The sequence below is a fragment of the Chroicocephalus ridibundus genome, chromosome 2, assembly GCF_963924245.1.
Source record: "Chroicocephalus ridibundus chromosome 2, bChrRid1.1, whole genome shotgun sequence".
NCBI classification, from domain to species: Eukaryota; Metazoa; Chordata; class Aves; order Charadriiformes; family Laridae; genus Chroicocephalus; species Chroicocephalus ridibundus.
The window spans coordinates 83,390,906-83,414,897 of record NC_086285.1 but is presented as its reverse complement, the minus strand read 5'-3'; the positions used below and the strand labels follow the sequence as shown (position 1 = coordinate 83,414,897).

The 23,992-nt window shown below is 36.8% G+C and overlaps 1 long non-coding RNA gene across 1 annotated transcript in view; it reads left to right on the top strand.

Annotated features, from left to right (window-relative positions):
- LOC134511713 (uncharacterized) overlaps window positions 1–23,557 on the top strand; it is a 51,562-nt gene extending 28,005 nt beyond the window's left edge. The window contains exons 3-4 of the long non-coding RNA XR_010069961.1: window positions 18,294–18,397; window positions 23,322–23,557. This is a non-coding gene — a long non-coding RNA (uncharacterized LOC134511713). The remainder of the gene's footprint in view (window positions 1–18,293; window positions 18,398–23,321) is intronic.
- The last annotated feature ends 435 nt before the right edge of the window (window positions 23,558–23,992 follow it).

Genomic DNA, 23,992 nt, shown 5'->3' with positions numbered 1-23,992 from the left:
GTAATACATCCCATTATTTTAATACTACTCAAGTGACTAGTCCTTTCTGCCCTACAGTACTTTTTCAGATACATTAACCAGGTCTAAGAATTGTCTACTAATGACTCAAGTGGTCATCGATAATTTTATTCCCCTTTCATTGTAATATTTGTGCTATTTTAAACAAAACTGAGCCGCTGGGTAGCAGAATATGTGAAATAATTGCGTTCATAGAATTGGAGTATCTGAACTTTGTTTTTAGAAAAGTAGAATATGGATCTTGAAAAACACTTCAAAAATACACTCTGAGACATTACCATGAAGTCTAGCACAAGAATACTAACTTAATTAATGTTTATTTGTAAATAATGTTTGATTTTACTCATAAATGTTAATTAATTTGATTAATCTTAGGACTAAAAGTCAATCAGTTATTTTAAACACAATGTGTTTCATGCTGTTCCTTCCGTAAATCTGGGATTTGGCTTGCATTTCAAGTAAAAATATTATTCAGACTATGGATTGTTTTCCCTCCAGGAAAAGATATAGAATATGTGTTGGTTGGCAAATGATCCATTGCCAACATAACTTTCTCTGGCATCTGTCCATTAGCTCAAAAGGAAGAATTAGCATTGTCCTCGTGCTTGGCAAAGGAAATTAATTAGGATCAGAAACTTGGTTGTCTCGACTATTACAGAGCTTCCACAATTACAGCATAAAAAATCACACAAAAAACCCCACCAAAATTCCATTAATGAAAAAAGAAGCCATGCAATTTTTTTTCTCAAAACCCATGTTTCACCCAGCCTACTCAGACACGAACAATATGCATGCATTCCATTCCTTTATTAGCTTGTGCCCAGTATCTTATATCTTTTGGTCAAAAAGGATGGCAAGCGAAGTGCAGATGTTGTCGCTCCTTCCAGATTTTACACAGGCTGAACATTCAGCCTTGACTCACATACATAGCTCCCCAAAAGAACAATGAACTGAAAGTGATGTCCTCTGTTATCACCCAAAGGCGAGGATTCTTACTCTCAGCCAACAGAAGCAGCAGACTGCTGCCCTCTTAAGCAAAGAGGATGCAGGGACTAAACGGTGAGTCTCCTGAGCACCACCCAACCCCCACGCTACAATCCTCCTTTGGGTATGTTGCAACAAGCACTGGACTTCACTTCAGGCAGCGTATGCTCTCCAGCTCTGTGCACTCCCATCCTAGTAAGCAGAAAACAGCACCTCTGCTAAGGAGAAGACACTTCTCTTTCTGAAATGTTCTGGTGCTCACAGCTTAGCTACGTTTAAATAAGGCAGGCAGTAAAATTTTCATGGGGATTTCTTTTAAAAAAATAAAGTGATGCATTGAGAAAAATTATTTGCTGGAGTGTCAATTAAAAATGAAGTTGACAATTACAAACAGTAGAGAACAAACAAAAGAATACAGGGTATTGAAGAAATGAGTTATTTATCTGACAGAGATTTGCGTAGGGGGGCAAGAAGTACAGCAGAATGAGCTGCAGTGTCACCAACTTTGACCCACTGAAAGCAATTAATGTGATACCAGAGTCAGCTGGGTTTATGACCAAATGTAACCTCTCTGACACAGTGAGATGAAAATAATGACCAAAATTTCTGAGGTGGTATAATAATTCAACTGCTAAATACTCTTTGAGGGACTGTAAAGGTTCAATTCATATCAAAGTCAGAGGAAACAGAGGTCATTTAGGCCTAGACACTCAAAGGTACTTGAGGGCTTAACTTTCCTTCCCCCCTGCCCTCAGCAACATTAATGCTTTTCTGTATCTGATCATCAAAATCATGTGAGATTAGGATCTCTAACATCAGTAAGATTTTATTAGCAAGTAGTAAGCAACAGCTTGACTACTGTTGGACAGGTAATAGGAGACCTGTACCTGATTGTTGTTTGTGTATTCATCAAAAAATGAAATGTGAAAAATGACCTGTTGGCCAACGTACCATTGAAATGTCTTATATCAGAGGGATGAAGCACCTCTTCTATGAAGACAGGCTGAGAGTTGAGATTGTTCAGCCTGGAGAAGAGAAGGCTCTGGGGAGACCTTATAGCGGCCTTCCAGTACCTGAAGGGGTCTTATAAGAAAGATAGGGACAAACTTTTTAGCAGACCCTGTTGTGATAGGACAAGGGGTAATGGCTTTAAACTAAAAGAGGGTAGATTTAGAATAGATGTGAAGAAGAAATTTTTTACAATGCGGGCAGTGAAACACTAGAACAGATTGCCCAGAGAGGTGGTAGATGCTCCATCCCTGGAAACATTCAAGGCCAGGTTGGGCGGGAGTCTAAGCAACCTGATCTCATTGAAGGTGTCCCTGCTCATTGCAGGGGGCGGGGGTTGGACTAGATGACCTTTAAAGGTCCCTTCCAACCCAAACTATTCTATGATTCTGTGATTTTGTGACTAAGCAGAATTTGTTACAGATACAGCCCTGGTAGTGACTAAGCTATATCAAATTCCTGTTCTGAAAATAACTTCTGTTTTTGGAATTTAAAAATAAGTTAATGTGGACATTTTAAAATCTTTGTGCTCATACAGGGACAATATTTTCTGTTCTACCATTGCATTGCAGTGTCTTTTCTTTTCTTACTCTGTCCTTCAACAAGGCCTGTCAAAGAGGAAATGTGAAAAAAATTCTGATCTATGGAAACCACTGTGTACTTGGCACCAAGTATGTAAGTGGAGGCACTGTGTAGAATCCATGCCAATCAGTTAATATGTTTTTCCTATTTAGGGAACACAATGGACTTCAGAATCCCTTTAACTAAACTTAGGTTTGAAACCTTGTTCAAGTGTCTCACTCATTTACAAGTGCTTTCTGAATATATTCTGCTTCCAGATTTGTCAGTGGTAATTTCAAGTCATTTTGTTTCCTTTTCCTTTTGTTTCACTCTCTTTAAAAATAGTTGTCACAAGGAAGCTTGTAGAGATGATAACATATTTGCAGTTTATTTTGAGACCTTTGGAAATAGAATTTGTTTCTCACACTAATTCACATTCTTTCTCTTTTATACTTTCTACTTAAGAGATTCACCCAGTTACATATTTTTGCTGTAAAAATCCTCATGAAAGTCAATGGAGCAAGAGTGCTTCAGGGACCAAAATTTAAAGATAATGCCCCAAACTTAGGGACTTGGTTTCTCCAGTGATACTTGAAAATCTGGTGAATAAATTGTGTCTGTGGACTCTTTGCTGGTGTAAAACCTTAGCAAGATAGGACCTCCCTGACAAAGCTGTAACCTCCTCATGCTTAACTGTACAAATAAGGCAAAGAGAAAGTGAATGAACAAAACTAGTCTATTTTTCTTGTCAAACCAGAGCTCTGCTGTACAACATCTCAATTTTTAAATGTTAAAATGGCAGCTTATATTGAGGACAGTCAGATGTAAACAAGATAATTCAAATGCATTAGTTATCTGAGCTTATGTATGAAACCAAACCTAAACAAAAATGCCCTGAAACATGCTTAGATACATACATGCACAACATCTTTGGGTGATGAAAGACAAAGAAGCATTTTCACATTATTCTTGCACTGATCTTGTGAATCAAGCAGGCTAATCACAAGTCAGAATTGCGGTAGGTCTCCAGGTCAAAGTTGCTCGCAACAGCTATCTGAGCTTGGGCACACAGATCACTTCCTTGTGGAAGTCTGAATTTGGACATGCATGCAAGAATTTTGTTTTAGAAAAATCTTTTTTTATTCTTATTTTTAGCACAAGAAACATAGAGAACAGCTTTTCCTTGCAACATGTTCATCAGTACTTCTTAGTCTAGGTAAGAATTTCTCAGGGCATCCAGAATTCCCCCATGGAGCTTTTTCTTTCTTCCATTCTTTGCCTAGCCAACTGCTTCACTTCTTCCTTAGCTAGCCCCATAATTTGAAAAAAAAGTTGGAAAGCAGGCAGTCATGTTTCTCAATATACACTTTCTTTTCTGCCAAAAGAGAGAACAGAGTCTATACTCACAAAATAATCAGTGAAAGCCCCTTTCCATTATATCTCATGTTTCTGGCAGGTGACTTCTGAACGCTCTCACCACCTCATTAAAAATTCTCTTCACCGAATTAGTTTGAAAGAAATGGTTCGTCTTGGTTGTCATCTTTTGGTCAAATACGCTCTGTTTCAACACGTGGTCTTCAAAGGTGCTGTTCTTAAACCGAACACAGTAATTTCTCATGCTCCCCTTCTCAGTCTCCCATTCAGTAAGGAGGCAAAAGTCAGGAAAGATGACAGATAATGTGATAGAGTTCACAGGTGAATATAAGAGTATAAATACAAAGAGGCTTATTGGCAAGTCAGATTCTTTGAAGAAAATCCACGATATCAGCATAGAGAAATGAATATGTTTTGCAAACAGTCTGCAGTAGAGGTATCTGCTTTTACAACATTGTTAGAGACTCTGCTGAATGGATGTTCTGACTTCTGCAGTAAAAAATGTTACCAGCATCAAAAACTATATTTGTGTATGAGTATGTAGATCAAGGTTTACATCAAAGAAAGCTGTGCTTAGGTAATTTGTTGTATTTTGTCAAGGGATATGGACAAACATATATTTTGCTTCTTTTAATGCTAAGTTAGCCCACCATAGTTAAGTAACAAATAAAAACCATTATTTACATCAATTTTTTTAAACTACTTTTTTTTCTGTTTTTCCCCCAGAAAAGTCAGGTGGGCATATCTTTCGAACATTACGCAATCTGTATTCATTAGAGTACACAGATTAGTTTCTGCAAAATGAGGTACTTATTCAGCTGGCAAGAAAGTAGGCAAGCTTATAGAGAAATTAAGGAAGATGGTGGGATGCTGATAGTTAACAAATACAGGAAGATTTGGAAATGAAAGTATTGGGGGAAAACAAGGGGTACTTTCTTTTACACAGTCACATTGATACAGTGTTTTAACCATTTGTGTAGGAGCAGCATAAGTCAAAATTCCGAATTTAACATTTCTTGACTGTTAGTTGTTACTTCTTGTATTTAATTTTTTCCCACCTATTTGGGTGGCAATGATTTAGGGTAAAAACAAAGACTTAAGAACCTGAGACTGTATTTCCAGTTGAATTGCACACAGGAAAAGGAAGACTCAAAATGTGAAGATGTTATTCAGTATTTTATTTACTTGTTTTATTTACTTTGTTTGCATTTTTTTTAGCCAAGCATAACTAACATCTGGGGTATTTTTTTTTGTTTGTTTGTTTTGTTTTGTTTTGTTTTTTTTTCCTAATATTCCAGTTAGCTTAACTAAGGAGCAGAAGAGCAGCTCCAAACATCAGAATTTAACAACTTCTTAAAATGTTTCAGGATCTTTTTAGCTTTTTATTCTAAGTCAAAGATTTAGACAAGATTTCATAATGAGCTAGTGAGAAAAATAAATCCTATCAATATGTGTTTTTCTATCTTCAGCTTTTTCATAACTTATCAAGGACCCAAGAACCTACAAACCACTGCTTATAGCATTAGTGCCGATTATTCATATATTATCCAGTAAGCTAAGTGAAGAAACCATAATATTGCAAGAAGAAAAGAACCCAGATTTTGTATAAATTCTGTTGTGTTTTTATCATTGAAATTGAGTAATTCTTCCTTTTCACTTGGAATTTTATTATTTTGCTAAATATGTGTGCATCTTAGAAGACAGTGGGGAACAATGAGAATGACTTATTTTGTTAAAGTATTGACAAAATGAGGGAATGATACAGTATTGTAATTGCACTGCCACAACAGAGAACAGTATTATTTATGATATGAAAGCAAAGGTAATGCGTTACATTCTCTCCCTGCAAGCCCTTTTCATAGATGTAATTCTCTCATTGAGAAAGGCAAAGGTCTGACTTGTGTCACGAAATTCAGCTGTGATGTTTCCCCTTTTGTAATTTTTTTTTTCCTGTAGTTTGCGTTCAGAGGAGATAACTGCCACCCTTTTCAGAGTAGGATAGTAGGAAGCAATCAATATTTCCAAAAAAATCTTAGGGAACATACTGCTTTTGTGTGTTTTGTGTCTTTTGATACTCCTGAAGAGTGTTTGTTCTCGTCAATAATCTAGCCAGAGACTTGACCCTATCATTCCTTTAAAATGAATGACTTCTTTAATTCCTCTTTTCTGAGCACTGTTGTGTGAGAGCAAACGCTTTGGGTATATGTGTTGACTGAAAAGGTTCCCAAAACTCAGAGCAAAGGAATTGCTTCTTGTTGTTTGCTTTGTGACATGTTCAAGAAAAAAGAACTTTAAATTCTTTGCAAATACATAGGATTGAATAAAAAATAAAGGACAAAAACAGTTCTCAAAACACCTAACTCCACATTCAATTTCTTCCTTAATGGAAGTAAACTGCAACCTAATCACAGGTATTTTAAAGAGGAGTTCTTCCTGTCCTATTGTGCATTGACCCAATTGTGAAATGCTGAAGCAGGGTAAATTAGCACAAGTAGAAAACTGCTGTTATGTACACATGCTGCTTCTAGCACCAATCTTTCTTATTTAGAGTTACCCAAGATACTACTGTAAGGCTCTGTATTGTGAATCTTAAGAAACCACTTAGCAATATCAAAATGAAAAAAATAAAATGTATTTAGCACCAGAGGTATTCTTATATCAGAACCTTATCTAAATGTGATTTTTATGTTAAAGGTTAAGGTCAACAGTGTCAAATCTGATTTCTCAAAACTGCCTTTCTGAGTTAAATGGGAGAGGCAAAAATTTCGTATCATTGAAATAAAGCTATCTGTATTTACCTGTCTGTAATCTGCATAGTGCATGGCTTTCTTCAGTAGGTAGAAGGTAGAATTTCCACTAGTACAGTGTTATACTATTATAAAAAACCTCTTTTCCTTTAACATATTGCTTTTAAATATGAGAGAAACAAACAACTGTGTCTGGAAAACCATTAGATGATCACTCTTGCTCTTCTTTTCTCTTAAGTTGGGTGATGTCTTCCTCACTACCAAAAAATTCTCAAAGTTTAAATGGGATTCTGGGAGCCTTCATCTAGGCAGTTAGGTTAGGAAAAGCCTTTTTTAGAACTAGATATGGGGGGTTGTTCTCTTTGTGCACATACATAGATTGTAGTGGAATGTTTACTTTACTAATAGATAACTCAGGAAAATTATTTTTGTGCATGTGTCTTATACCTATTTAATCAGAGGCAAGTCTATGAATTTCAATTTTCCATAAGTATTGCCCAAGAAAGTACCATCCTGTATCTAAAACAATATTAAAAATCCATGAAGGCTGAAAAATCAAACCAACATCTTACAAGGTAAAACAGAGCTTCCAAATGCATCTGCTTTGGACAAAGCAAAGTTTTCACTGAAGAGTGGTTTTCCACCAAATATGCCTTTGAATGATTTTGAATAGATCTTGTCCAGCTTTCTGCTGAACTTTCCTGAGGGGATGGGTGCTATAAACCATGAGTTATGGACTTTACGCAATCTGTTTGTAGATCCGCCCCTGACTCAAGAACCCATGAAGCTGCAGCTTTGCTCCTTCTGAGGCAAGCATCCGGCATGGATCTATCTCTAGTTGGATTCTGCAGGATACCTGTCTCTAGAGTGGCCACACCTGATAGATCTTCCCGCTTTTACAACATTTCTGTAGTTCTGCAGTGGCCTGTTGGATGCTCATCAGCTTAACGACTGTTAGTAGCATGAGAACTGTCACGATCTTTAATTTCACCCAGCACTTACAGTATCTAAGGAGTTTCTAGTTCACTGAAAAATTACTTCTGTCCAACTTAAATTGAAACCAAATTAAAAAACAGGACAAAATAAAACACACTGTAAACAATGACAACTGTATCAAAGTAAAAATTCTTTTTAGAGCAGCTATTCATAGGAAACAGTGTTCATATGATCACTTTTTTTTTCCAGAGTGCTCTAACCTCATTCATCAGATGAGTGTGGCTTTGATGTTCTTATTTTTTATCTTCCCCTTCAATATGTCATGCCAAACTTCATTTAATACACACTACCCAATCTCTGCACTGAATAAAAATATATTAATTTTCTCCCAGGAGTTTCCATAGTAATCTTATTGAAAATTTTTAAAACATTAATGACTGTTTTGTTTCAAAGTCCGTGTAGTATGGGTTGGTATTATTATTATTTCAAATCCATTGCTAGGAAACTGGAGATTCAAGACACCTGATGTCAAAGTCACTAATTTCTTTCAGTTTCCTAATATAAGGTATCCATATAGAATCTGATTTCTTTAAAGTTCCTACTGTTGGTAGTGCACAGAAACAGCACCAAGGATATTAGGGTATGGAAGACAACTCTACCATCTAATTTAACTGTCTAGGTTGTCAGCTGATTTTCCATTGTCATAATATTGTCATAGAACCATAGAATCAAAGAATATCTCAAGTTGGAAAGGACCCATAAGAATCATTGAGTTCAACTCCCTGCTCCTCGCAGGACTGCCTAAAAATAAACCATATGTCTAAGAGCATTGTCCAGACGCTCCTTGAACTCTGACTGAATTGGTATTGTGAGCACTTTCCTGGGGAGCCTGTTACAGTGACCAACCACGCTCTCAGTGAAGAACTTTTCCTAATGTCCAATATGAACTCCCCCTGACGCAACTTCGTTCCATTTCCTTGTGTCCTGTTGCTGGTCATAGAGAGAGGAGATCAACACCTTATGCTGCCCCCCTTGAGGAAGTTGTAGACTGCATTGAGGAAACCCCTCGTCAATACAGACCCAGTAGATCCTCCAAAGAGACAGAAGTCTGAGCATGCCTGTTTCCTTTGCCTGCAACAGTTATTCTAAAATGTTTGAGTTTATACTATGTTCACTTTCCTTGATAACACTATGTTAACTGGTGTTCAGAGAAGTCCACCAGTTTCTGTAGAATATGTAAGTCAAAATCTAGCTACGTGCGAGCATTCAGAAGGTAAGAACATATCATTATCAAATCATGCACGAGAGACTAAGTGATTTGGCACGATAACACAAGCCAAACAAGGCTTAAATCCAGATTTTTCAGGATAGCACCTAATCTTGACATTGAAAGTATTTTTTTCATTCGTCTGCTTCACATACTTCACGCTTCTCAGTGTCTTCAGAAAAGGAGGCACAGCTGATCCAGCTCAATTCTCTCTACAGTCCTTATTCATTGCTGAGTACCTTACATCCAATTCACAAAATAAGCCAGGAATTCAAAATGTAGTAACAGCCTAGAGATAGGCTCAAGGCTATAAAGGAGACAAGCAACTAAAAGACTGTATGTGTGATCTGAGTTCTAAAATTTAGAAAACTTCCCAAACAGCCTCAAAGGTGCAAAGGCCCAGACCCACATAAGTGACCACCTCATAAGTGATCGTAACCTTCCTCATCTGCTGTAGCTGCATAAATCCCAGTAGGCCAACAAATTCTTGCTAGGGATACTGAGGTACCATACCACTGGGTTCTTCCCCCTCCAGTCTCAGCTCTTCATTTCTGCTTCTTCCATTGGTTTAATCTGTTCTTTCATGGTTATTTGAGTCACTCTCCTGCTGCTGGGGTTCCAAAGAAGTACAAAAGCATTATGGATTTAATTACTAGCCCTTCTCAATATATGAAAAACTAAAGTTCTTTGACATTTGAAAGCATTTTTTTTCTTGGCATATTCTAGAAAAGGTTGCAAAGAGTGTTATTTTCCACAGAAGAACAAGATTTATCTATTTTTTCCAGTCTTTTCATTATTAAAACCTCAAGAAAAATCACTGTATCTTAAAATAGATGTAATCTACTAAACAGAAGCTTTTTTAAATTTCTGCATCTGAACCTGCAAGCATTGTTTTTGTGTATAAAAACATGATAAGACTGATTATAATAGAGGGAATTGTTTAGATTTATGGCCTTTGAAGCAGTTTTGTGAGCTATAAGGGCTATCAAAAATGTGTACAGCTGCACATGATTTAGCAATTAGCAGTGTCCAAAGCATCTATCTCTGGCAGATGTTTCAGAAGCTGCTAATTTTAAATTGCATCAAAAAGAATTTTGCATGTGAGAGAACACTCAGATCTTGTGAAATATAAAATGATGAGCTTAACTTTTAAAGTGTTTTAAAAGGATTTTTTTTTAAATAAAAAAAGTGTCTGAATAAGCAAAAATCTGTTATGTCAATAGGAAAATTAAGTAAGGATGTATGTTCATGCTAATCAGTGTTTGAATAGTGGTTTCTTTTGGTAAATGAAAGAAATATTATGCTTTGAGGCTTTATATACTTGATTGATGTGTCTATCCCTAAACACTGTAAAGCATCTCTGTGATTCTAAGTCTTACTCTTTCTGAAGTATACAAATGTTTGTGAACATTACAGACAAACTTCAGGCTCAAATAATCATTTCAGTCTGTCCTCAAGAGACTGCCTATAAGTCTCATGGGCTATGACCTTTATGCAAGAAATAAATGAAAAAGAAAATATTTCTACAACTTGAATTTCCTAATGGTAGTAAGTTTCCTGAAGGTTTCATAAAGAAGGGAAAGATGTTCTTACTTAAGTAGTTGCATTTTATTCCAGTGTCATGAGGCAACTTCCATTCTTCATGTGTACTTACCTATGAATTTTGACATCGCTGCTTGCTGGGTTAAATCCAGCTAACATTAACAATGTTAAACAAGGTTCATCAAGGCAATTATACAGTAATACTGCCAGAAAACAACTTTAAAAAACCAAGTTTTTATACTCCAGTGAGTCTTTGGAGCTTCTGCTAATTTATGCTAAACTAGCTACAGCACTATGTATGAAGCTAACATTTTTATGTACTTTAGGGCAACAGCAAATTCTGAAGTGGATAGTGTATAGTAAAATATTTACTTTTATTTTCAGATTTTTTCAGGACGTCTTTAATGATAGGACACGGGGTAATGGCCTCAGACTGAAAGGAGGGTAGATTTAGATTGGATATCAGAAAGAAATTCTTTACTGTGAGGGTGGTGAGGCACTGGAACAGGTCGCCCAGAGAAGCTGTGGATGCCCCATCCCTGGAAGTGTTCAAGGCCAGGCTGGATGGGGCTTTGAGCAGCCTGGTCTAGTGGGAGGTGTCCCTGCCCGTGGCAGGGGGTTGGAACTAGGTGATCTTTAAGGTCCCTTCCAACCCGAACCATTCTGTGATTCTGTGATTCTGTAATATTTTATGGCTCCAAGTATATTATTACAGTTCAATACAGGACATGTGAACATAGAAATCAACCATTTTCAGGTCAGAATAAATGGCAGGAAATAACATCAATTTTTTTTATACAACCTAATTTTCAAATTTTTGACCTGACTTCCCTCTGGATATTAATTTCTGAATAAGAGAGGAGAAGGGCAGGAAGAGTAGAAGAGAATTAATTTCAAAAGGATTTAAGAGTACCTTTCCCTTATGAATCACTAGTATTGGAAAAGTGTTACCTTAACTCTAGATTGCGTCTTTCTGAGGACAACCTTTAATTCAAAGAATTGTGACAAACCATTTGACTAATTAACTTAACAGTGTTATATTAAACATGATCTTTTTTTGAAAACTGGCAATTTATTAATTTTCTTCCTGTTGAAAATGGGCCTTCTGACCCTGTTAACAGGACACTCAGACCATTTGTGTTAAACCTTCCCTATCCGTTCTTTTATTAGCTATTGTAAATTTCACATGTAATATGGTCTGTAGATCAGGTTTATTTTCTAATATAGTAGGCTGCCAACAAGTAAAAAACCAACCTCCAGTATAATCTATTATAGAATCATTATTATCTATCTGTCTGTTTGCAAAGGCAATCAAGTTCACACTTAGAATATTTGGTCACTTTTGTATTTATTCTGGTTGATATGTAACGAAATTAATCATGTTCAAGAGGTAAAATGTATGTTACTTCATATGGGATGTTCATTAAACATATTATGACCAAGATATGGCACATTTAATTTACACTTTGATAAATCAGAAGTAATTTTATTTTAAATATATGAATTACACTGAGGTTAACCCAGCCCCATGCATAATTCAGAGCAGGGAATTGTATAAAACATATGGAGTATAAACAGCTCGTATCTTTAGTAGACTGTGCATGGCTTGCCTATGCAAAATGTTTTATTTTACTTCTGTCTCCTTAGCTTTTGTCCTGAGTTTGCACTTCCATTATGCTTTGCTGTGTGCTGTCTTCCAATATGGGGAGTGAAAGTGAGAAACAGAAGCTTAATGGACTCTGTGCACAACTAGCACAAGCCTTCAGCTGCAGAGTGGATAACGTTAATGGTAATCCTTTGGCTCTGGTAAGAGCTCTCTGCAGATCCACAGAAACCTTAAGATAACCTTACTAAAGAATATCTCTTTCATCTTTATTCTCTCACATGAGTTGCAGAGCTTCTTTAAGGACCATGCTGTCTTTGGTTATGACCCTTACAGTTTAGCCAGCCTCTCCAGAGAAAAGGTGGTAAATAGAGTTATCTAAAATGTCAACAGGGGATCGACAGAGCTTCCTTTAAAAATACAGAATATAGAGAAAGTGGTATTGCATGAAAAAATCCTAAAGAGATTATGCAATTTTCTATTAAAATATGTAAATAAGAAAAAATATTTAATTAAGTATATTAAAACTTTTAAATAAAGATAGCAGTTAAACTTGCAAGGCTAATTTGAAGGCAGTATTTTGTGTAGACTGCCTCATAGGTCTTTGAAATCCCAGAATTGGTATAATTTAAACTCTGCTTTCACCCTTCAGTTTTTCAAAAGCATCTATTTTTTGCTTGAGGGTTTTTTGGTGTGTTTTAGAGGGAATTATGTTGTCCTTCATTGTCTTTTACAACACTTATGTTGCCTTAGAACCAGCATAAATTTTTTTGTTGTTTTCATTTCATATAAAAATATATATATACACATTCTGCTTTAATTTGAATGTTAGACTTAAGAATATTCAACATATCAAAAGAAAAAAAGGGATATTTTGCTGAGCTCCTGACTTATAAGAAAACCTGTGAATCTTCTTCAGTTTTCCTGTGAAAACTGAACACACCTCTTGCTATAATCAATTATAGCAGTGGCGTCAGGCAGGTTGCAACACAGATAACACTGACTAGTTACTGCAGCTACAATAGTGTGAACTTTATAGCATTCTCATGCAATTGTGTGAACATCTGCTTTTATTACTCTTCTACTTCCCTGCTTTTCAAAATGCGAACAGTTTTTTTCCTATTATGTTCTGTACTGAGCAAAGCCATCAATTTTAAGCATCTTTTCCACATTTGCTGCAGAATGAAATCATTTTCCTTTCTCATCAAACAATCTGTATAATTAGAGTACTTTATAGCTATCTGTATCAAACAATTAGTGTATTAATTGCTGAGGGTTGGACTATACTAGTTAGCATGTAAGCAAAATTTTATAAATGTGATTACATTGTTGAAAGTGTAACAAACAGGAATGGCATTTCTATAGACAATGAATCCTTTTCTGTAGAACCCAACAACAAAGCTTTCTGATTTTCATTATAGATAGTCAGTTGTTTATCCTCAGGGAATATTTCCCTTTTCTATATCTCAAATTTTCTCTTTAGATTTGAAAGGCCTAATTCTGATCTGGTTTATCTAGGTTTTATTCTAAAGGAAATAAATTGATTTCAAAAAAGTTGATCTGTATTTATGAAGCCATAGCTGGTAGCTTAATGTGTCCCAGAGTCTTTCGAGCAACCTCTGAAGGTTCACTGAAAGTTAGACTTGTCTCACTGCTGTGGTTCCTTAACAAGATCCATAGTAGCAATTTGTCTGAGTTTGTTGACAAGTACTTAGCATATTATTCTAATCATTAGGGGGTTTAGAACGCATCTGATGTGTGTCATGCTTTTGTACGTACAGGGTCTGTTAGTTAAACTGAGCGGGCCGTATTCCGCTTTGAGAGAGTTATTCTAGTCTTCCCTTGCAAATTTATTAACAGGTCCATCACCTTCCAAAAGTGTGAACTGTGCAGTCTCACCTGTGACAGGTCAGGTCCACAAGCAAATACTCTTGAGACAACACCTTTTGCTCACCATGCTGATAATGTCTGGTTTTTAATGCAGAAATGCCCAGCTACTCTACAGTAATACTGTGACTGGCTTATGAAGAGAAAAAAAGTGTATCTGTCTGTCTTTATTGTGTCTGTTTTCACTGTATATACTTTTTAATTTTTAAAAATGAAATTATCTTGTTCAATTTGAAACATGGAATACATTAAACATGCTAATATTTATTTATCACAGAATCACAGAATCAGAAATGGTTCAGGTTGGAAGGGACCTTAAAGATCATCTAGTTCCAACCCCCCTGCCATGGGGCAGGGACGCCTCCCACTAGACCAGGTTGCTCAGAGCCCCATCCAGCCTGGCCTTGAACACTTCCAGGGATGGGGCATCCACAACTTCCCTGGGCAACCTATTTATGTCTTCCTGAGTTAGGGACTGGCAAACTGGAGCTCTTTACCATGTGGAGTGGAGCTCTGCAAAGGTAGTGTCAGGCAGGAGAGCATAAAGGATACTGTACTCCTCTCTCTACCTCTGTTTTGATCTCACAAAGTGTGACAATTCAGCTCTAGAGACAGGTAGGTGGCCCCACAAGCAATCTTTGCCGTGGGACCTAAAAACATTAGGCTGATGATGCAGATCCATGTGCCTTAGGCTCTGCATTGAGATGAGGCAGAGTTATGTCCTATGCTTTCTTGCTTGATGGGTTCCCATGTAGATGACATTTGGGTATCCAGGTTAGATAGAAATTGCAGAATATTCAGAAAGGTATTAATCTGAATGAAAAAGGGAGCAGCGCTGTGAAAGATGCAGAGAAACAGACCTAACCCAGAGGGAGCACACAGTCACAAGGACTCTTACAAGCACAAATAAAAGCATCTGATAGTATGCAGTGATATAAAAAAAATATTATCCTCATTACATTTAAAAAGAGACTGATACAAAACTCCTGTGCCAAATGCAAACTTGCTCAAACTAAAGAGAATCACAGCATCTGACAGAAGTCATAGTGTCGTGGTAAAATAAATAAAAAATTAGGTTGAGAGGCATGTGTCTAAAGGAAATGTAATTTGGAAGCATTTGCATCATTTCATGAATCCCTGCAGCTGGACACAGTAAGCAATTTGATCCTCGGCAAATATATGAAACCCCTAAGGACATGGTCCGGAAAAGCTGTTCTATTAAGATATTGGTCACACTTAAAACCTTTGTTAACTTTATTTTAGGATTTGAAAATGATGGAGTCACCCAGCCTCTGAATTTACTCAATAACTCCGCAGATGTCTTTTTTTCCCCCTATTTTTGTCAGTGAAGCAAATGGGACTTAAACACAAAAAGCAAACAAACAAAAAAACCCCAACCCCACTGGGTTTCATCTCATCACTTTCATGTTGTAAATCTTAATAAAATATCACATTAAAATCTAATTTCAGGAAGTAGAATGTGTCCATTTAACAGAAAATGTTAGTAGAAGTTATTAGGAGATTATACCTGAAACACTAAACACCTGACTAATGATCCTGTGTTCTTGGAAGTATTTCTTGTGCCAGTCAATGGACTACATACATATTTTGTGGAACTAGCAAGCACTTACCTGCTTAAAATTGACAGGGTTTATTTCTCCTTGCTTTGTATTGTATAATCTATCATAACCAAAATACGTACTGTGACCAAAATATAATAATTTGGATTTCCAGAAGGATTATGTCCTGATGCCTAAAACAAACAGTAATCGTTCTGTGTTTGGTTTTTCTCTGTGTCATTGATTTTTTATCCTTATCTATAGTAATAAAAGGTATTTTTAAATATATTGATATTAAAATTAGGAGCCTCAGCGAAGTCATTTATAGAACAGTATCTGTTAGGCATGATTTAAACATTTTGATGAAATGTTAAAAATGACTGCCAGTCTGGCACTCAAAGTAAACCTGTACGAGCACAGCAGAACTAAGTAATCACACAAGGCAATTTCTTGACTAAAGACAACTTTTAACAGAAAAAATATTTATGAAACTCTATGCTTGTTTTTACGTTGCTTTGAAATTGGCCAGTGAACAATAACAGAGTAGGAGAGCACACTCAAATGGACGGACCTTTTCTTTAGGAGTCATGATGAAAAGTATTCTAATTCTGTGGGAAAAAGTAGCAACTGAAAGTGAGACAAAACCCACCAATATTCTTGGAAAACTTTCGTCACTTTTTTTTTTTCCAACCATCTGTAATTTTTAATCTCTATGTTAATAGTTTATAGGGCAGTGCAGAGCCTGGGGTCTTTTATCAGTAATAGAAAAAAATCATATTTACCGGACTACTAGCCATTAAAACATTTCCTGGAGGGACTTCATTCTTTAAGTTAATGTGCTTCACCTGATTAATTATCAATAGAGAGCATTATTTAACATTTTATGTATTGTTCAATATTTTAAATCAAGATAGAATTTATGTACATTTTACTTTATGTATATTTTATTTTATCATGTGTAGTTTACATTTTTCTGTTCATATTTATTTCAATTCTTCTGTAGGATCTATGTAGCAAGGACCTCCAACATGTACAAAGAGTCCTTGATGAGTTCTTCCATAACACTTTGGGAACAGCAAAAAAAAAAAAAAAAGATATTTTCTGTCATATCTACTGTGCAGTTGAAAATATTCTCACCATCCCTAAACCAGACAGAACCATGTGCTCTTATGAAAACAACCTTTAGTTGAAATAAAAAAAAAATAGGTTTTTAATGCCACATGTAACTTTATCGCATGATACTTAGAAGTTCTAAGTTAACTGTACAGTTAGTGATAGCATTTTATAGTCATCATGACTATAATAGCCTAATATTTGAGACTCATTCAACAGCTTTTTTTTAAAAATTTCATTGTGTACTGCCAAGATCAGTTTTATGTATATAGCTGTATTAAAAGTAATTTCGTTAATTGCATGGCATAACTTTTTTTAATAGAATATTTTCTATTATTCCCTTCATGTTAGTGATGTCAGAATGTTTAATATTATTTGTCTCACTGGTTTCTTTCCTTTGAATTTTATTGGAAAATTATTTTGAAAACCATTATTCTTAGGAAAAGATTCCCACCCATGAAAAAAAAAAAGAAAAGTGGGGTTTTTTTCAAAGTATACGGAGTTTGTGGGCTGTGTTTGGGTTTGGTTTGTTTTTCAACAGGATTTACTATGCACAAACCACAGTCATAAAAGCATATAATGGCTTAGTAAAAGCACTGCAATTTATCACAATAGAATTCTGTGTCCCATGCAAGTAAAATTTTATTACTGCTGAGTTAAGAAATGAGTGCTCCCTACCGTATTTCACTGTTACCTATGATTCTGTTTAAGGAAAGCTGAATTACTGTTATGAAAAGCAGGAGTTGGTAAGTCTCACGACAGTAAAAGAAAGCTAATGCTACATAGATTCTAAATCTTCCTCTCTCCTCTACACGAGAAGTGTGTTTCTAAGCTGTTAATTTTGCACGGTGTCACAGAAACTTCACCATACAATTCTGCACCTCTAGACACTGCAGAAGGTAGTACACAGCAGATAGTGGAAAGTAAGTAGCTGTCTAGACTGTTTGCAGCCAAAGCACAGAAGACGAATATCCTTTTTATGGAGATAGAGACTGGATGCAATCAGAGAATAAATGTTTAGTTCAACAATATGTAGAATTCTGTAGTTAAATTTGGAAACAGGACGTACAATGTTTCAGTCTAATGCCATCATACAAAACATCTCTATTTTTTTCTGTCCTTTCCAAACTAGACTTAGTGCAGTTCTGTTGTGCTGTGCAAATTTCACAAGGTCTTAAGACCTCTCGATGGAAGCTATAGAGGTCCTTGTTAATAATTTATGTTCTAGGAGATGTTTTAGCATACAAAAAGTAGTTGGGCTTTCCCGTTCTAGATGCTAAAAAGTACTTGATTGTAAGGGAGACTAGGAGAGCTCATGGAAAAGAAATCTGTTGGGGGTTTTATATATAAAAGTGCCATTTCTTGCTAAGTACATCCCTGAGCTACAAATTGTTGAAAATTGGGAGACCACTAAACAACTCCAGCATTTTCTTTAAGAAGGTAAGGAAATACTTACAGGTTTCTCTAAACTGCAAGTGCTGGGCTGGAGCAACTTCTGGTCTGTCCCCAGGACTATCCTCCTTACATTGTTATTGTACTTGAAAACCCATATGAAATAATACTATTGCTACATTTGGACTGATAGATATCAAAATATATTTCTTTCTGCATAGATGGCAAATGGAGAACAACCATCATTAAAAGTAACCACAATCCTATAAAAATTATTAGCTCTGCTCTGCTTTCCTACACAGATCACAAACCAGTCTGAAGAACATCCCCGCTAGAAGAACGGTTGTCTAGAAGCAATATTAGAAGAAACTTCATCAATAATTCAGACAGCCTGAGTCTTGAGAAGGTTTTGTATTTTTGTATTTGTAAAGAAGGAAGGTGAAGCAGAAACTTCCCTTAGTAAGGTTCTCAAGTTCATTATCTGCGATACAGCAAGTATTATTGGTATGGCTAATTCTCACAAAGTGTTCTTATGAGCTTAAACTGTGAGTTTGAACTGAATAGTTACATGTGATAGTAGTGAAAATAAAAGTGCACAAACTGACACTGGTAATGTTTTAACTAAGTATAAATTCATACTTGTGTTTGTCTGCCAGGCCATTTCTTCCAAACCAACTTAAATTATGAATTTACACCCTGTTTACCTCTCTTCAGTAGTGAAATTTTTCAGACAATGCAAGGCACACAATAATTGCAAAGTTCCTTTCTCTGCTTTGTACAAAAAAGTCAGTGTAGTGTAAATTCACATACTAGCCTACTACACTTAACTTGTTTGTATGGATTATAGTTGAAGTAGCAGAATTTTCTCATGTTGGCAGGTTCTGAGTTTTAGTAAAGTTTCAGAAAATGAGTTTCTTGATGTCCAGAATAATTCAAAGCTTAGTGAGGTGAAATATCCCTACAGATCTAAACCTCGGGAAGTCAGGCCTCAATACCTAATTGGAGTTACCCCAGCTATTTCAGGGAACATAAAAATATACAGTCCTGATTAAGTAACTATTTTTCCCAGCTGATATAAAATTGAATTCAGATCTTGCCCCTATAGGAAGATACAGACTGTGCAGGTTTGATATAATTCAAAACAATAGTCCTGTAACTACCAACTGCAGAATGCTGAGATACAGAAAATTTTCTTCCCTTTTGCAAAAGTTGTGTGGATTTTTAAAGGGGTTTGGATAACTCCCAACAAAAAAAAATATCGATAAACCTGCCTTTAAGATTCTGTAGAATTTAGTACAGAGAAAAGTTTCTGTGGCAATTACGGCATTCTAGAGAATTATAGATAAGTAATATCATTAAATTGTATATGAAAACACTCCCATAAATATATAGTGTAAGTACTATTAAAGGTATTTTGCGTGAGGGTATCACTAAACAGCTGATTTTGCAAAATTCCTTACGGTTCAAAACAGAAGGATTTTTAATTTTTCCTTGCTGTTCAATATTACTGTAGACCAGTGAATACAATTTCTACCACTCCCAGCAGAAGCTGCAGGGCTGTGAGGGGCAGAGGGTCAGTGGTGAGGGGCTGGCCCAGTCTGGGTGGTGCTGGCTGCCCTGGCTGCCTGGGGGTGAGGGACTCTCAACTCCCTGGGGTGCCCTGGGGCTGGGTGGTACCATTGGTGGTGTGGGCTGTGCTGAGGAAAGACAGGAAGATAAACCTAAGCAGGCCCAAGACTGAAGAGGAAGGGGTCCCCATCACGGGCAGAGGGGGCCCTTGGGTGAAGTACTTGAGACACTGATGGTTCACTGAGGAACACTGGAGCTGCCAACAGCGGGACGCTGAGGGACAATGGAAGGGTGAACGTCACACCAGAGAACAGGGAGGTGGTGGCAGGGCTTGCTTTATTTTATTTTTAATAATTTTAAGGGCATTGTTACTATTAAGGTTTTCATTGTCAATGGGCTATGGGTGTTAGTGCTATTGCAACTGGATTAATAAAGAATTTGTTAGCTTTTGATTAGATTGTCAAAATTAATTTGACTAGCTGTAAATTCTTGGCTCCATCCCATAACAATATTTTCAGTATAAAATTATGTCTGGTTTATCTTCGTATAATTATTTATTTACAGTTATTTTCTTAAGTGAAGTATTCTTAGTGGGTCTAGTGCTTCACATAAAGAATTTTCAACTTGGCTAACATATATTTAATCTAAGCAACGGAGTTTCTACTGTAGAATACATGCTTTCATTTTTTATATATATTTAAAAAAAAAAAAAAAGTATCACAGATGTTCCCTGCTGGGAGACATACCTTCCTAAAGTGCTCATTTGTCATGATGGGTGTTTTATGGTTCATGATGAGGAAGAATGTACGTTGTCAGAAGCATCCAGTTGTGTGGGCCTCATCTGAGATACCCTCTGGCCTTAGTCAACACATACAGCTGGTTACATTATTTTCCAGTTTATCCGGAAGCTAGAGGAAAAGACAGGATGGTTAGACGCTGTTTTGCAAAGGTAAACCTATAAACTTAGATACCTCTCAGAAATTACTGCAACATTATTCGGTGAAAAAAGAAGTCAAATTATTTCATGGACACATTTTCACTTACTGTGCTTCCCCTCTCACCCCCCTTTCCCCTGTAACAGGCTTAGCAGGCCAAAAAATGGCAATGAAAACAGAAAACGTCTAAGTGACACAGGGACAGAGGAAACTGTAAATACAGGGTTCCTCAAATGTGCAGACAAAGCCATTTCTAGTGCTTTTTCAATTTTGTTGTAAAACAATTAACAGGGCAGGCAAAAGGAAGAACTGCTCCAAACAGAAAATCTTTCTGAAACAGGAATAGTTGGGATTTTTAGACTTCTTCAGGATGCAGGCAGTGAATTCAGTAAAATGGAATGACTTAATTCTGTTGTTTGGAAGAGAGAGGACAGAAGGTTAGGCTGGAGAATTAGATATAAAACAGTCAAAAGGGATGATAGTTCTTTCAAGTTTGCAAGAAATACTGTGACCAGAAAGTAACAAAGAAGGTGGTATTTTTTTCTCTGGCACTTTTGATAATAAATATTCCTATTTTGTCTTTTCATATCTACAGATAGTCTTTGCATACTCTTAATTTGCTGAGCTAAGACAAAATATTTAGAACATGTTTCTTTCAGCCCAAATTAAACATATGGAGCCCATATTACGAAATATTATGTAGTGCAAGGTGCACACATGCTAGGTGTTCATTTGTGAAGCTTCTCTGGACAAAATCGTGGTAAACTGTTCAGGTTAAACTAAATAACACTTAGTTAAAGCCATTAATTAAAGTTTTCAAGAAAGTAATTCAGTCCTTTTTCAATACAGGTAGGTGCTTCTGAGATATGTTTCCAACTATTCTTAAAATTCTTCTTCCCCTGACCTGTAACTCACACTCAGAAATTCATAACTACTTTCAATACAATATTTAATTTACTTTTGCAATGCACTACACCATTTGGAGATTAAAGTATGTTATTAGAATTCTAGAATAATTTAGGTTGGAAGGGACTTATGGAAGGCACGTGGTCCAATCCCAGACTTTCAGTGAAGCCACCATCAATGTAGTTCTTTGGAGTATTGTTGAATCAAGTTTGTGTCTTCCACAGTCTTTCTGGGCAGCTGATTCAGTGTTTGATCACTTTCACTACCTGCATTTTTTCCTAATATTTAGACAGAACTTTCCGTGTTGCAACTGGTGTCTTCTGCCTTTTGCCCTAGAGGGGCAAGTTGAAAGAGCTGCCAAATTGCAGTCAACCCGTTAAATCTGCAGTTCTCTATTACGCAAGTAAATCCAGAATTCTATATAGGCATAAAGTTTTATTTCCTATTACAGTTAACAGCTGTCCTAATTAAAATAACAGCTTGCTGGTATTTAATTCACATTAAAATTAATAGTAAGAGAATTTCAGCACTTCCTGGAGGTGCACCTCTGGCTTTGGTTTCAGTAGTTATAGACAATAAGAGATGCCCCCATAGTCTTCTTGTCTTGAGTCTGGACAAATGCAGTTCTCTCACCCTCTCCTCCCATGTCATATGCTTGAGCACTGACCATGTTAGTCACGCTTTGCTGGTCTTGTACCAATATGTCAATCTCTCGTAGATGGAAGGCCGAAATGAGACATAATATTCCACATGTGGCCTCGTAAGGGCCAAAGAGCAAGAAAAGGGCCATTTTCTTTGACTTGCTGCTAGGACAGTCCAGCATGTACTTAGTTTTCTTAGCTGCAAGGGTGCACTGCTGGGGTGACCCTGGACCCTCCTTCTTACACTCCTTGAAGATGGGCTTGATGTCTGCCTGTTAGGAAGGAAACCTCTGCAGGTAGGAAACAGAGGCAGAGAAAGCTTTATTGACTAGGTTATGAAAAGTCATCAAACAGTGGCAGGGTTGCGATTATAGTCTGTTACTTTTGATTCCTCAGCCTTGGTAGAGATCATTTGAATAATTGTGGTGGGTTGACCCTGCCTGGCAGGTAAGCCCCCATCCAGTCACTTGCCCACTCCCCGTCAGCAGGATGGGGGAGAGAATCAGAAGGGTTTTTCTCACTAAAGTGAGAAAAAACCCCAAACCAAAACAACTTGCAGGTTGAGATAAAGACAGTTTAATGAGTGAAGAGGAAAGAACAAAAAGAAACACGTGATGCAAAAATGATCGCTCACCCCCAGCAGACTGAGGCCCAGCCTGTCCTTGAGCAACGGCTACTTTTGAAAAACGTCCCCCCGCCTTTTCTTGCTGAGCATGATGTTGTACAGTAGGGAATATCCTTTTAGGCAGTTTGGGTCAGCTGTCTCAGCTGCGTCCCCCCCCAAAACTTTTGCCCACCACCAGCCTATTTGCTGTGGGGTCAGAGTGAGAAACAGAGAAGGCCTCCACACTGTGTAAACCCCGCTCAGCAGTAGCTAAAACATCGGTGTGTTATCAACACTGTTTTGGTCACCAGTCTAAAGCATGACACCATATGGGCTGCTGTGAAGAAAACTAACTTCATCCCAGCCAGACCCAGAACAATAATCTTGGCCAACGCTTCTATGTTGATGGTTTCCCATCCTCTTCTCTACTTAAACTATTGTACTGGAAAAACACTGTGCCACTTGCTAGACCAAATTTCATGATGCAAGCTTAAAATTTCAACTTTTGGGTGTATATCTCTGTTGATCATCCAAATGTTCGTAAGATTGCCTATCATGTGTCATGCCATAGACTAAAGAAGCCAAAAGCTGTCATAGGCTGATAAAAAATTTCCTCTCAGCTGTTCTCTCTCATTGTATTCTGTGTCTCTTCTTTTTTTTTCCTCTTTCCCTCAGTAAAATCTGTCTGCCAGGCAAATAGAATCAGAAATTTACCGGCATCCAGACAGCTGATTAAAAGAACCCTGGACTCTCACAGTAGAACTACATCTGCTGAATCAGCAAACTATGGAAACATAAGCTGTCATCACATGGGAAAAAAGGAAAATCTGAGGAAGGTACTGCAGATATGTACCTCATGGAAGAGCAGAAGAAGCCCAGTCTTATTTCTGTGCCTGAACTTGGCAAGTACCCAGTGCAGCCAATGGAAGAGAAAAGAAAACTGCATAACAGTCAGAGACTCAAAAGTAGGGAAAGAAAAAGAAAGAAAGAAAGAAAGAAAGAAAGAAAGAAAGAAAGAAAGAAAGAAAGAAAGAAAGAAAGAAAGAAAGAAAGAAAGAAAGAAAGAAAGAAAGAAAGAAAGAAAGAAAGAGAGAAAGAGAGAAAGAGAGAAAGAAAGAGAGAAAGAGAGAAAGAGAGAAAGAGAGAAAGAAAGAAAGAGAGAAAGAAAGAGAGAAAGAAAGAAAGAAAGAAAGAAAGAGAGAAAGAAAGAAAGAGAGAAAGAAAGAAAGAGAAAGAAAGAGAGAAAGAAAGAAAGAGAGAAAGAAAGAGAGAAAGAAAGAAAGAAAGAAAGAAAGAAAGAAAGAAAGAAAGAGAGAAAGAAAGAGAGAAAGAAAGAGAGAAAGAGA